Below are 11,451 nucleotides of genomic sequence, written 5' to 3' on the forward strand. Positions count from 1 at the left end.
ACAGGCTCTGGACGCGCAGGCTCAGCGGCCATAGCTCACGGGTCTAGCCGCTCTGCGGCGTGTGGGATCTTCCCAGACCGGGGCACGAACCCGTGTCCCCTGCATCGGCAGGCGGACTCTCAACCACTGCGCCACCAGGGAAGCCCCCCACTGGTTTTTAATGTCAATACGAGCGACCAGTTCATTAAAGTTCTTGCTTGGAGATATTGCCTAGTTGCTGCGTTTCTGTTTTCTTGTATCTTTAACCCAACCGAACTAGGCAGAGGCCTTCAGTGAGTCAGGTGTCCTCTCCCACTCCAAGTCCTTTAGCCCCGCAGAAAAGGATGCAAGCCCGCTGGACGGATACAGCTTCTCCAGCACAGAGCTCAGCGTGCGTGTTCTGTCAAGGGCCTGAGAGTTCCTAGTTTTGGCTTTCAGGCCAGGTGGGCTGTGTCCTGGCTCCTGCGTTCTGCCCTTGCAGCAGGAAAGCAGCCAGAGATGGTAAGTAAACAACTGGGTGTGGCTGCATGCCAATAAAACTTTATTTATAAAAACAGGCCGCAGGCCAGATTTGGCCTGTGGGTGGTAGCTTGCCAACTCCTGCTCTAAAGGAATGAGAATCCCTGTCTGATGTCCTTCTGGTTATCTGTTTGTCTCTACAGAGCTTGAATGTCATCCAGAATTGAGAGCCGAGGACGGTAGTTCCCAAACCCGCTCACCTCTGCAGTCTCCTCTGTTGTAGAAAAGGTATAACTGAGCTCTTACTACAGGGAGCGACTATTGTTTTGATAAAAGAATACATTTCTGAGAACGAAAACCTAAAAATGGACGCGACAGTCCATTTGTAAAAGCCACCTGCCTTTTAAATAAGTTATTACAGTGTGTTGCCGGGTGAGCCGCGCTGACCTGAGAATCTTACCGCGTCCATCAAAGGTTGGTGAAAAGATGTAGTATTAACATGCTTCTCCCTCGGAACACTTAGCTGCACATTTCAGCCCCTGCCCTGAGACAAATGCATTACTTTCATCAGCCCTGGGTGCTTATTTTTCCAAGTTCCTGTTTTATTACTGGAGTTGCAGTTTGTGCTTGGGTATTGCAGACAAAAATCAGAATTAACTTCCCCTGAGGTGACACGTGACCAAAATTTCAAATCTTTACCAGTTCTCTTTTTTTATTTGAAACCCGTACGCCTAAATAGAAAATTAACGTGACTGAGGCACACATACAAACCGAAGTCTATAATTGCAGCAGGTTCTTAGCTATTTGAGAGTGAAGTGTTTCTCTTTCCAAAGGACTCTCCTACCTTCCCCCAGAGAAACCACCAGGCTGGTCCCACCCCTGCTGGCTAGTTACTTCCACCTCCCAGTGCTTGGTGTTCCTCACTCTTGAGGTGGGCATTCATGATTCCCCCACATGCGGTCCTTGTGTGGACCACCTGGAGTTAGTGCCTGGAAAATGCACAGCGCTGGCCACACGGTATATACTCAGTCAGTGTTGACACTTATTTATTCTCTGTCTTTAATTTTTATTTTGGTTGCTCTGGTTCTTAGTTGCGGCTTGTGGGCTCCTTAGTTGTGGTTCGAGAGCTCCTTAGTTGCAGCTCATCAGCTCCTGAGTTGTGGCGTGTGGGCTCCTTAGTTGCGGCACGCGGGCTCCTTAGTTGTGGCCTGTGAACTCTTAGTTGCAGCATGCATGCAGGATCTAGTTCCCTGACCAGGGATCGAACCCGGGTGCCCTGCATTGGGAGCACGGAGTCTTATCCACTGTGCCACCAGGGAAGTCCTATTCCCTGTCTTTAAAGATTGCCAAAGAGTGCCAGCTATGGAACTTCTTCCAGATATGGAGACATGTCTCTCTGTCAGCAATTGGAATGGATGGACTGGCTCTTGACACCTGAGTCCCACCTGTCCTTCCCTGATGTCTCATTTGTGATAGGAGGGACCCATGACTTGTTCATTAATTTACACAGCAGGTGGTTAGTCCTTTCCATCCCAGTTAGCTGGACCATGGCCTCTTCCCTCGGGGAAGTGGCAGCCTGGGAGGGGCAGGCAGGTGTGCGATGGTTGTAGTATGTGCACAGTGGAGAGAGAGGTGAGGGCAGGCTTTGTCGGCCTCAGCATTGGTGACATTCGGGGCTGGATCATCCTTTGTTCTAAAATAGTACATACCATGGATGCATACATATGTACTCAAATTGAGAAACTCTCTTCAAAAAGATTTACACACACCAGCTTCAGAATAGAGGTTAGTTCTGAGCAGGGAGAGGATAGGAGTGCCAAGCCAAAGGGGTTTTTCTGTTTCCCTGATGTAATTTCTTTATAACAGAAAAGCTATGGCAGCAACCCAGCTTTGATGGAGGCCCCCAAATTCATCAAACTTCTGACACAGAATAGTTTATCTTTCACTTCATTTTTAGGGTTAACTGTAACATGAAATGTTTATTTATCAAACACTGATACAGGGTTTACTATGGGCCACATACTTTTCTAATTGCTTTACAAATATTAATGTCTTTAGCAATCAACCTATGACATACCTATGAAGTAGCTATTATAGGTATACAACCTGTTTTCCAAAACTCTTAGGTCAGGTGTGTTTCAGAATTCAGACATTGTACTTCTGAAAAGTAGAACAGCATATTGTGGAACTTGTCCCAGTGGGCTGGGGCAGCAGCCTGCCATCAAAGCCAGTTGCAGTAAAATGGAAGAATATTCTAAGTGGGATAAGTAAAGACCATAAATATCCCCAATTCCATTCACGTCAGGTTTTGTCATCAAATCCTTATAGTCAAGTCAGGTTTGGCTGCCAAACAAATTATTTAAAAACAAAACGTAACACAACTTCCTGTTTCCAGAGATTTGGGGATTTCAGGAAAGTGGTGAAGGAATATTATTTCCATTTCACAGATGAGGAAAGTGAAGCACGGAGAAATTAACCAACTTAAGTTTGCTCTCAGTGGTGGAAGTGAGGGTCAAACCCAGATGTTGTGACTCCTGAACGCCCCACTTTTAGCTGCTCCACCCTGCTGAACTTGGCCTCTACAACCATATTCACAATATGTGTAAAGCACAGTGTATCCAGAGCACGGTGAAGAATCTGGAGCTGATTATGGCCCTCAGCGAGATTCCAGTGTGTTCCATGCTGGAGCACGGAGTTAGGCTCTAGTCCTGCTGGAGAATGTGTGACTCTGGATAATGTACTTGTTCTTTGTCTGAATTTTAGAAATGAGCCTGTAGCAGCAAGAAGAGGGGACACAGTCGAGCTATGGAAGAAATGGATGTTCTGGGGAAATTTGGGGCAGGTGAGGAAAAGTCTAGGATGGCTTGGGTTTCTGTCTTGGATAGTGGTTCTCATCATTGAGCTAAAGAAAACACTGAGAAACAGGTTTAGGAAGAAGGATAATTAACTCCATTTGGGGACACAGTGAGTTTGAATAGCTCACAGCATATCCAGTGACATCCTGTCGGTCACTGGATATTTGGGCTTGGAACCCAGTGGAGAGGGTCCGCATCAAAGACACAGACTTCTGGGACTTCCTTGGTGGCACAGTGGTTAAGAATCTGCCTGCCAATGCAGGGGACACGGGTTCGATCCCCAGTCCGGGAAGATCCCACATGCCGTGGAGCAACTAAGACCGTGTGCCACAACTACTGAGCCCGCGTGCCTAGAGCCCGTGCTCCACAATAAGAGAAGCCACCGGAATGAGAAGCTTGCACACCGCAACGAAGAGTAGCCCCCGCTCGCCACAACTAGAGAAAGCCCACGCGCAGCAACGAAGACCCAATGCAGCCAAAAATAAAATAATATATATATAGACTTCTGAGTCCTCAGCCTTATGAATATGGAAAAGGGGACCATATACAGACTAGGAGGAATGGACCAGTGACAGTGGGGCACTGAAAACAATGACTTTAACATGCAGGTAAAGAGGAGTCTGTAAAAGGAACTGAGAAGAAATGGCAAAGACAAAGAAGAGGAGAACCAGGAGCCAGAGGCGTTTCAAAAGGGAAAATTATAAGTGGGACAGGTGGACAATATGGCTTCTACTGTGATGCATTAGGAAGTTGACTTACCCACCAATGAAGTATTTTTGTAAATATATATATATAAATAAAGATATAGATAAATTGATTTATGTATCAAACATATTACAAATATTTTTGTAAATATGAAAATCTAATTAAGACTTTACATCAAATTACCAATTTATAGGAAGTTCAAGGACTAGACTAATATGTTACAAGGCACCGTGAAGACACAATCAGCCAAATCCAGAATTGGGAAATTTGATAGGACAGAAAACCCAATTTCTTCAACAAATGGACTTTTAAAAAGTGTGTGTTGGAGAAGGGGTCATGGCGGAGGGAGGGACTGTCAATGAGATGTAATGTGTGGCATGAAAGGATGCTCAACATCACTAATCATTAGAGAAATGCAAATCAAAACTACCATGAGGTATCACCTCTCACCAGTCAGAATGGCCATCATCAAAAAAATCTACAAACAGTAAATGCTGGAGAGGGTGTGGAGAAAAGGGAACCCTCTTGCACTGTTGGTGGGAATGTAAATTGATACAGCCACTATGGAGAACAGTATGGAGGTTCCTTAAAAAACTAAAAATAGAACTACCATATGACCCAGCAATCCCACTACTGGGCATATACCCTGAGAAAACCATAATTCAAAAAGAGTCATGTACCACAATGTTCATTGCAGCACTATTTACAATAGCCAGAACATGGAAGCAACCTAAGTGTCCATCGAGAGATGAATGGATAAAGAAGATGTGGCACATATATACAATGGAATATTACTCAGCCATAAAAAGAAACGAAATTGAGCTATTTGTAGTGAGGTGGATGGACCTAGAGTCTGTCCTACAGAGTGAAGTAAGTCAGAAAGAGAAAAACAAATACCATATGCTAACACATATATATGGAATCTAAAAAAAAAAATGGTTCTGAAGAACCGAAGGGCAGTACGGGAATAATTACGCAGACGTAAAGAATGGACTTGAGGACATAGAGTGGGAAGGGTAAGCTGGGACGAAGTGAGAGAGTGGCGTTGACATATATACACTACCAAACGTAAAATAGATAGCTAGTGGGAAGCAGCCGCATAGCACAGGGAGATCAGCTCCGTGCTTTGTGACCACCTAGAGGGGTGGGATAGGGAGGGTGGGAGGGAGATGCAAGAGGGAGGGGATATGGGGATATATGTATGCGTATGGCTGATTCACTTTGTTGTACAGCAGAAACTAATATAACATTGTGAAGCAATTATACTCCAATAAAGATGTTTAAAAAATTAATAAAAATAAAAGATGTAATGTGTGGACTTTGTATGGATCCTAACTTGAACAAATAAATTATTAAAATTTGGGAGGAAATTTGAATATGGACTGAGTATTAGAGGATATTAAAGAATTATGAATTTTGTTACATGTAATCATTGTTTTGTGGTTATATATTTTTTTAAAGTTCTGAGCTGTTGAAGACACAACTCTTTACAATTGAACTCATATGTTCTTTACAGTTGAACTCTTATGATGTCTGGGGTTTCCTTTAAGGTTTGTATTCCAGTGGCAGAGCATGGGGGAGGTGAAACGAGTTGAAACAAGGTGGGCAAAATGCTGAGAATTGTTGAAGCTGGGTGATGGATACATGGAGATTCATTATGCTCTTTTCTCTAGCTTTGTTTATGTTTAAAAATTCCATAGTACATTTTTAAAAAATGAAATGGAATTTGAAAGAAAGAGATTAATAGTATTGTCACAGAAAGGTCTGCAAACTAAGAACAGACAAATAGACTTTGGCCTGACAATCTAGAAACCATTGTAACATAAAAGACCTTAAAGCAATTTCAGTGGATAGGTGGGGAAGAAAACCAAAGTTTACATCAAAAGCTAAGATACTGGGGAAAAAAAAGGATTGCACCATGTCAAAGGGACATGGGAGCCAGTCTGAAAGATCTCCCACTGGCCAAACTGGAGCGATTCAAGCAAAAAAATATATAACAGAGAATTGGATTATAACCCAAATTATAAAAGAAATACACACAAGTCCGTACTGATAAGTGATTAAATAAAAAATGGCAAGAAGAGACACATCTTCTAGAATTCTAAATAATGGCTGTAGATACTGCCCCCTCGAGGGGGGCTGACCTTCCTCTCTTAGAGTAGGGGCTAAACTAGTAACAATTCCAAAGAACAGAGTACAGAAAAGGGAAAATAACAACCTTCAGTGGAGAAACTTTGCCGATACCACATTATCCAAGTGTTCGAGGTCAACATCACCAGCGATATGTTCTACAGGTACCTTGTCCTACCACCTGATGTGATCTGATGTAATGAGAAGGGCACTTCACCCCCGTGGTAGCCTCAAAACCTATAACTGCAGTCTCATCATAAGAAAATATCAGATAAAACCCAACTGAGGGACATTCTGCAAAATACCTGACCAGTATTCTGAAAAACCCTCCAGGTCATGAAAAGCAAAGAAAGACAGAAACTGTCAGAGGAGACTAAAGAGACATGATGACGAATTGCAGTGTGGGAGGCTGGTTGCATCTTGGAGCACAAAAGGGTATTAGAGGAGAAACTGGTGAAATCCAGATAAAGTATGTAGTTGTACTGAATAGCAGTGTGCCAGTGTTAATTCCTTACCTCTGATGAATGTCCCATGGTCAGGTAAAAGGTTAACAACGGGGGAAACTGGGTGAAGGTTCACAGGAACCGTATTATCTTTACAATTTTTCTATAAATCTAAAATAATTCCAAAATAAAAAGAGGCTTAAAATAAAAACAAATTTAATACAGGTTTTTGCTGATGGTCTTTAGAGCAGTTACTCTTCCACCTTTCAAAGAGGGGAAATACATTTTTATTTTTCTAAAGAAAGGAATTTACAAAGCCTTTTTTCTTCTGAATGCTGTAGACTCTGACATCCAGGACACCAGAATGACGAGACCGAAGGCAAAGTGAAGGAAGGATCCGACCTTTACTAGGTACCTGATGTGTGTAGTGCTGGGCAATTTATACACATTACCTGCGTTGTTTCTCTTAACAGCTTGATAAAGCAGGATCCCCAATTTTCTTAAGAGCAGATTGATTCAAAGTAAGAAGTAGTAACATGTCTAATGGCTGGGGGGTTGGATGGAAATTCGGGGGGGGACTGCAGATGGGAGTAGGCTTTTCTTTCGAGGTGAGGAAAATATTTTGGAACTTGAAAGAGGTGGTGTTTACACAACACTGTGAATGTACTAAATGCCACTGAACTGTTCACTTGAAAATGGTTACTTTCATGTTATGTGAATTTCAGCTCCATGAAAGAAGATGTAATATTTTTAAAAGGTTGAGAAGCTGTGGTCTGGGGATGGGAGAAACATGTGGAGAGTGACTTGCAGAAATCACGTGGTGTGTAATAGTTCCAATTTTCATCTTTTTGGCCAAAGAACAGTCCCACAAATAAGTATTAGTATATGACAGAACACTACTACTACATAGAACACAGTTTGAGAAACACCTTTTCGGGCTTCCCTGGTGGCGCAGTGGTTGGGAGTCCGCCTGCCGATGCAGGGGACACGGGTTCGTGCCCTGGTCCGGGAGGATCCCACATGCTGCGGAGCGGCTGGGCCCGTGAGCCATGGCCGCTGAGCCTGCGCGTCCGGAGTCTGTGCTCCGCAATGGGAGAGGCCACAGCAGTGAGAGGCCCGCGTACCGCAAGAAAAAAAATAATAATAAATAAATAAAAAAAAAATAAAAGAGAAACACCTTTTCATTGAATGAGGCCTCATTTTAACAAAGAGAACAATGTAGGGGTCTTATTTGGCTGCAAGTGCCATAGAAGCCACCCACGTGGCTTCAGGAAATAGAAGAGGACCCAAGACCAGTTTGAAGAGAAGCTGTACTGGGGCTCATTCTATTCCTAGAACTGATATGTCAGACAATATGGAGATGGTACGGACACACACTCCAGGTAGAGCGACCAGCGACAGGCAGAAATTTTGGTTGTGTATGGGAAACAGAATGGAGATCCATCTGCCAAACTTCTAAGGTTCTCAGACCTGGGGGCATATTAGGGTCACTTGGATCCACTCCAGCCAATTCCATCAGCATTGCCAGGGTTAGGGGCCCAGGCACCGGTATTTTATTGGAAGCTCTCTAGGTGATCCTGATGTGCAGCCGGGGTTGAGCCCACTAGTCTGGATCAACTGTTCTCAAAATATGATGTAAGAGCCTAGTGATGTTCGATTTGCGGTGTGAACATCTCCAAGTTTAGCATGTGTAAGAATCACCTGGGGAGCTCGTTACAACACAGATTCCTGGGCCCTACTGTCAGATTCTGATTTCGCAGTCTGGGGTGAGGCCCATAAACTTGCATCAGTATCAAGCTCCCAGGTGATGCTGCTGGTCCGTGGACTCCACATCGCGTAGCACTGATGTAAGCCCTGTGATACAACAATAAAGGAAGTTTGCCAACGGTTTGCTTTCTTCAGGTGTATATAACAAAAATAGATTAAAGTGAATGGGAGACGATGTGGTGGTTTAAGGGTCACCACGCCAGGATTTGCAAATATCCCACAGCTTTTCATCCTCCATAGTATGTACATCACGATGGCGAGGACGTGAAGCCCTGGGCGAGAGTGATGGGTTCATGAAGGTGAGTAATGACCCAGAAGTGGGGGAAAGGGCCAGTTTATGAAGGGTCTTCCATGCTAGACTATGGACTCTAAGCAACCGTAAGGTCTTTGCAAAGGCCTGGACTGAACAAAGCCATTTCTCAAGAAGAAGGTGTTTGCAGCATCTGTTTGAAGGCAATTACAGTAATGGGAATTAATGGGGCGTGACTAGAGAAGTGGCAGTGGAACTGGAGAGAGAAGATGGGTGTGAGAGATGGGGCAGAAATGGCAACTCCATCCTTCCAAGTGCTCAAGTGACTCTTTCACTCCTCCAACCAATCCATCAGAAATCCTCTCACCTGCGTTCATTCAGCGGCTTCCTAACCACCTTTGCCCTCCTACAATTTGTTCTTAACACAGCTCCTGCAGAGATGCCTTTAAAACATACGCCAGATCACATCACTTCCCGGCCCCCATCTACTTCACAATGACAGCGCAAGTCCTCACAGTGTGCTCTAAGGCATGGTGAGATCTGGTCCTCTATTATCTGTCTGACATCCGTTCCATTTACTTGCCCACGCTCTCATTTTGCTCCAACCCCACTGATGATCTAACTCTTTCTAGGACCTTGCTCCTCAAAGTGAGGTCCCTGGACCAGCAGCATCATTATCATCTGGGAGCTCATTAGAAATGCGGTGTCTCAGGTCCCATCCAGACCTACTGAATCAAAATCCGCATTTTAACAAGACCCCCAGGGTATTCCTCTACACAGCTCTGTGCACACTGCTGTCCGCAGGATTTTCCATTTGTCGTTCCTCTACCCAGACGGCTTCGCCTCTGAGTATCCACAAAAATCATTCACTCCTTTATTCATATGGCACCTTTTCCGTGTCCTATTTAAAGCTGCAAAAGCCACTCCACCGGGAGGGCACTCCTTAAGCCCTCTGTTGCCTTTCTTTCCCCGACGTCACTTATCACCACCTGAAAATTGTGGCCTCTGGGGAGTGGAATCAGGTGTGGAATGATGGGGGCTAGGTCTGTGACTTTTCTGAGCCCGTCTTGCAGGATTATTTGACTTTTAAACTCCGCGTGTATACACCTTTCATTTGTTGAGATTAAAAACTGCAGAGTCTGGTTCCACGTGTAAGGAGGCTGGGAGTCCCCACTCCGTCTCAACAACAAGTAGAAGCTGAGCAGCCTGAAAAATCAACAGTTCTTCTTGGATCTGTAAGGGGAGGAAAGCAGAGCAAACCGCTGCCCCCAGGATTGGAGAGACGAGCGAATACAAGGAGTCACGGCTACCGCAGCAGAGACTCCGGAGCGGAAACCTCGCGGGAACCAGTGTCGGAGTAGGAAAACAGGAACTGCAGCTGACAAATTGCTGGAGGCTCCGTGTGGACAAGTCTGAGGGTTAAAAACTCCAGGGGGTCCAGTCATAAGGGGGTCCCCACACTACATGGTGGTATTTCTCTCCAGGAGCTTGACCAGATTCCCACAGTGAATACTGGAGAAGGATCCCCTCGGTTTCCAGCCAGGGAAGAGGAACGGTGAAATTAGCCAGAGTACTTCGTTTTTCTTTGCAAGGCCTGCCCTCAGGGCAACGAGTTAGCCACAGCCTAACCTGCTGGGGTGTTATCAGAGCCTAACTGACCTGGGGATGGGAAATACCCAACTCCAGCCATCCTGTGCACCTAAGGGAGGAGAAAAAAACTGAGAAGCATTTGTGAAGTTCACAGTCGAGAGACATAGGCTCATTGAAAGACTGAGACCTAATCACAGGACTATAGAATGCTTCCCCTCCCCCAACTCCTCACCACATTACTAAAGGCCCACTTATAGCATTTCCTTTTACCCGGTACATCATGTCCAACTATCAAGAAAAGATTAACGAGGCATACCAGAAGGCACAAAACATAGTTTGAAGAGACAAAGCAGCCATCAGAACCAGACATAGCAGGAATGCTGGAATTATCAGCCCAGGAATTTAAAACAACTCCGATTAATATGCTAAGGAGTCCGATGCATAAAATCGCATGTAAGAACAGATGGGCAGTGGAAGCAGAGAGATGGTAATACTAAAAAGAACCAAAAAGTAATGCTAGAGATCAAAAAACACTAACAAATGAAGAATGCCTTTGATGGGCTTGTTAGTAGACTGGACACAGTTGAGGAAAAACAGCTCTGATCAATAGAATCCTCAAACACCAAAAAGCAAAGAAAGACTGAAAAAAGCGACAACATAATATACAAGGACTGTGGGACAACTAAAAAAGGTGTAATACACATGTAATTGGGACCAGGAGGAGGAGAAAAAGGAACAGAAGAAATATTTGAAACGATAATGACTGAGAATTTCTGCAAGTCAATATCAGACATCAAGCCATAGATCCAGGCAGCTCAGAGAACACCAAGCAAGATAAATAGCCCCCAAAAACTACAACTTGGCATATCATCTTCAAATTACAGAAAATCAAAAATAAAGAAAAAATCCTGAAAGAAGCTAGACCAAAAAAACAGCTTTCCTATAGAGAAACAAAGATAAGAATTATGTCCAAATTCTCTGCAGAAACCATGCAAGCAAGAAGAGAGTGAAGTGAAATATTTAAAGGATTGAGAGAAAAAAACTCACCAACTTAGATTTCTGTACCCAGAGAAATAAAGAATTTCTCAAACAAAAATTGGACAAATTTGTTGCCAAGGTACCTGCCTTGCAAGAAATGTTAGAAGTTTTTTAAGAGAGAAGGAAAATAATACAGGTCAGAAACTCGGATCTACATGAAGAAAGGAAGAGCATCAAAGAAGGGATAAATGAAGGTAAGACAAAACTTTTTTTTTTTTTCATTTCATAGTTGGGT

General features: G+C 44.0%; 2 long non-coding RNA genes across 2 annotated transcripts; both read left to right on the forward strand.

The window, feature by feature from the left end:
• The first annotated feature begins 79 nt into the window (after window positions 1–79).
• Window positions 80–4,014, forward strand: LOC308608723. Its single transcript, XR_014014219.1, has 3 exons — window positions 80–480; window positions 642–726; window positions 2,886–4,014. It is a non-coding gene; the product is annotated as an uncharacterized lncRNA (long non-coding RNA).
• Window positions 4,015–8,429: 4,415 nt separating this feature from the next.
• On the forward strand, window positions 8,430–11,154 carry LOC308608724. The gene is made up of 3 exons (XR_014014220.1): window positions 8,430–8,473; window positions 8,579–8,637; window positions 9,711–11,154. It is a non-coding gene; the product is annotated as an uncharacterized lncRNA (long non-coding RNA).
• Window positions 11,155–11,451: the final 297 nt, after the last annotated feature.

Source organism: Mesoplodon bidens (assembly GCF_964165515.1).
Source record: "Mesoplodon bidens genome assembly, chromosome: X".
Taxonomy (NCBI): domain Eukaryota; kingdom Metazoa; phylum Chordata; class Mammalia; order Artiodactyla; family Ziphiidae; genus Mesoplodon; species Mesoplodon bidens.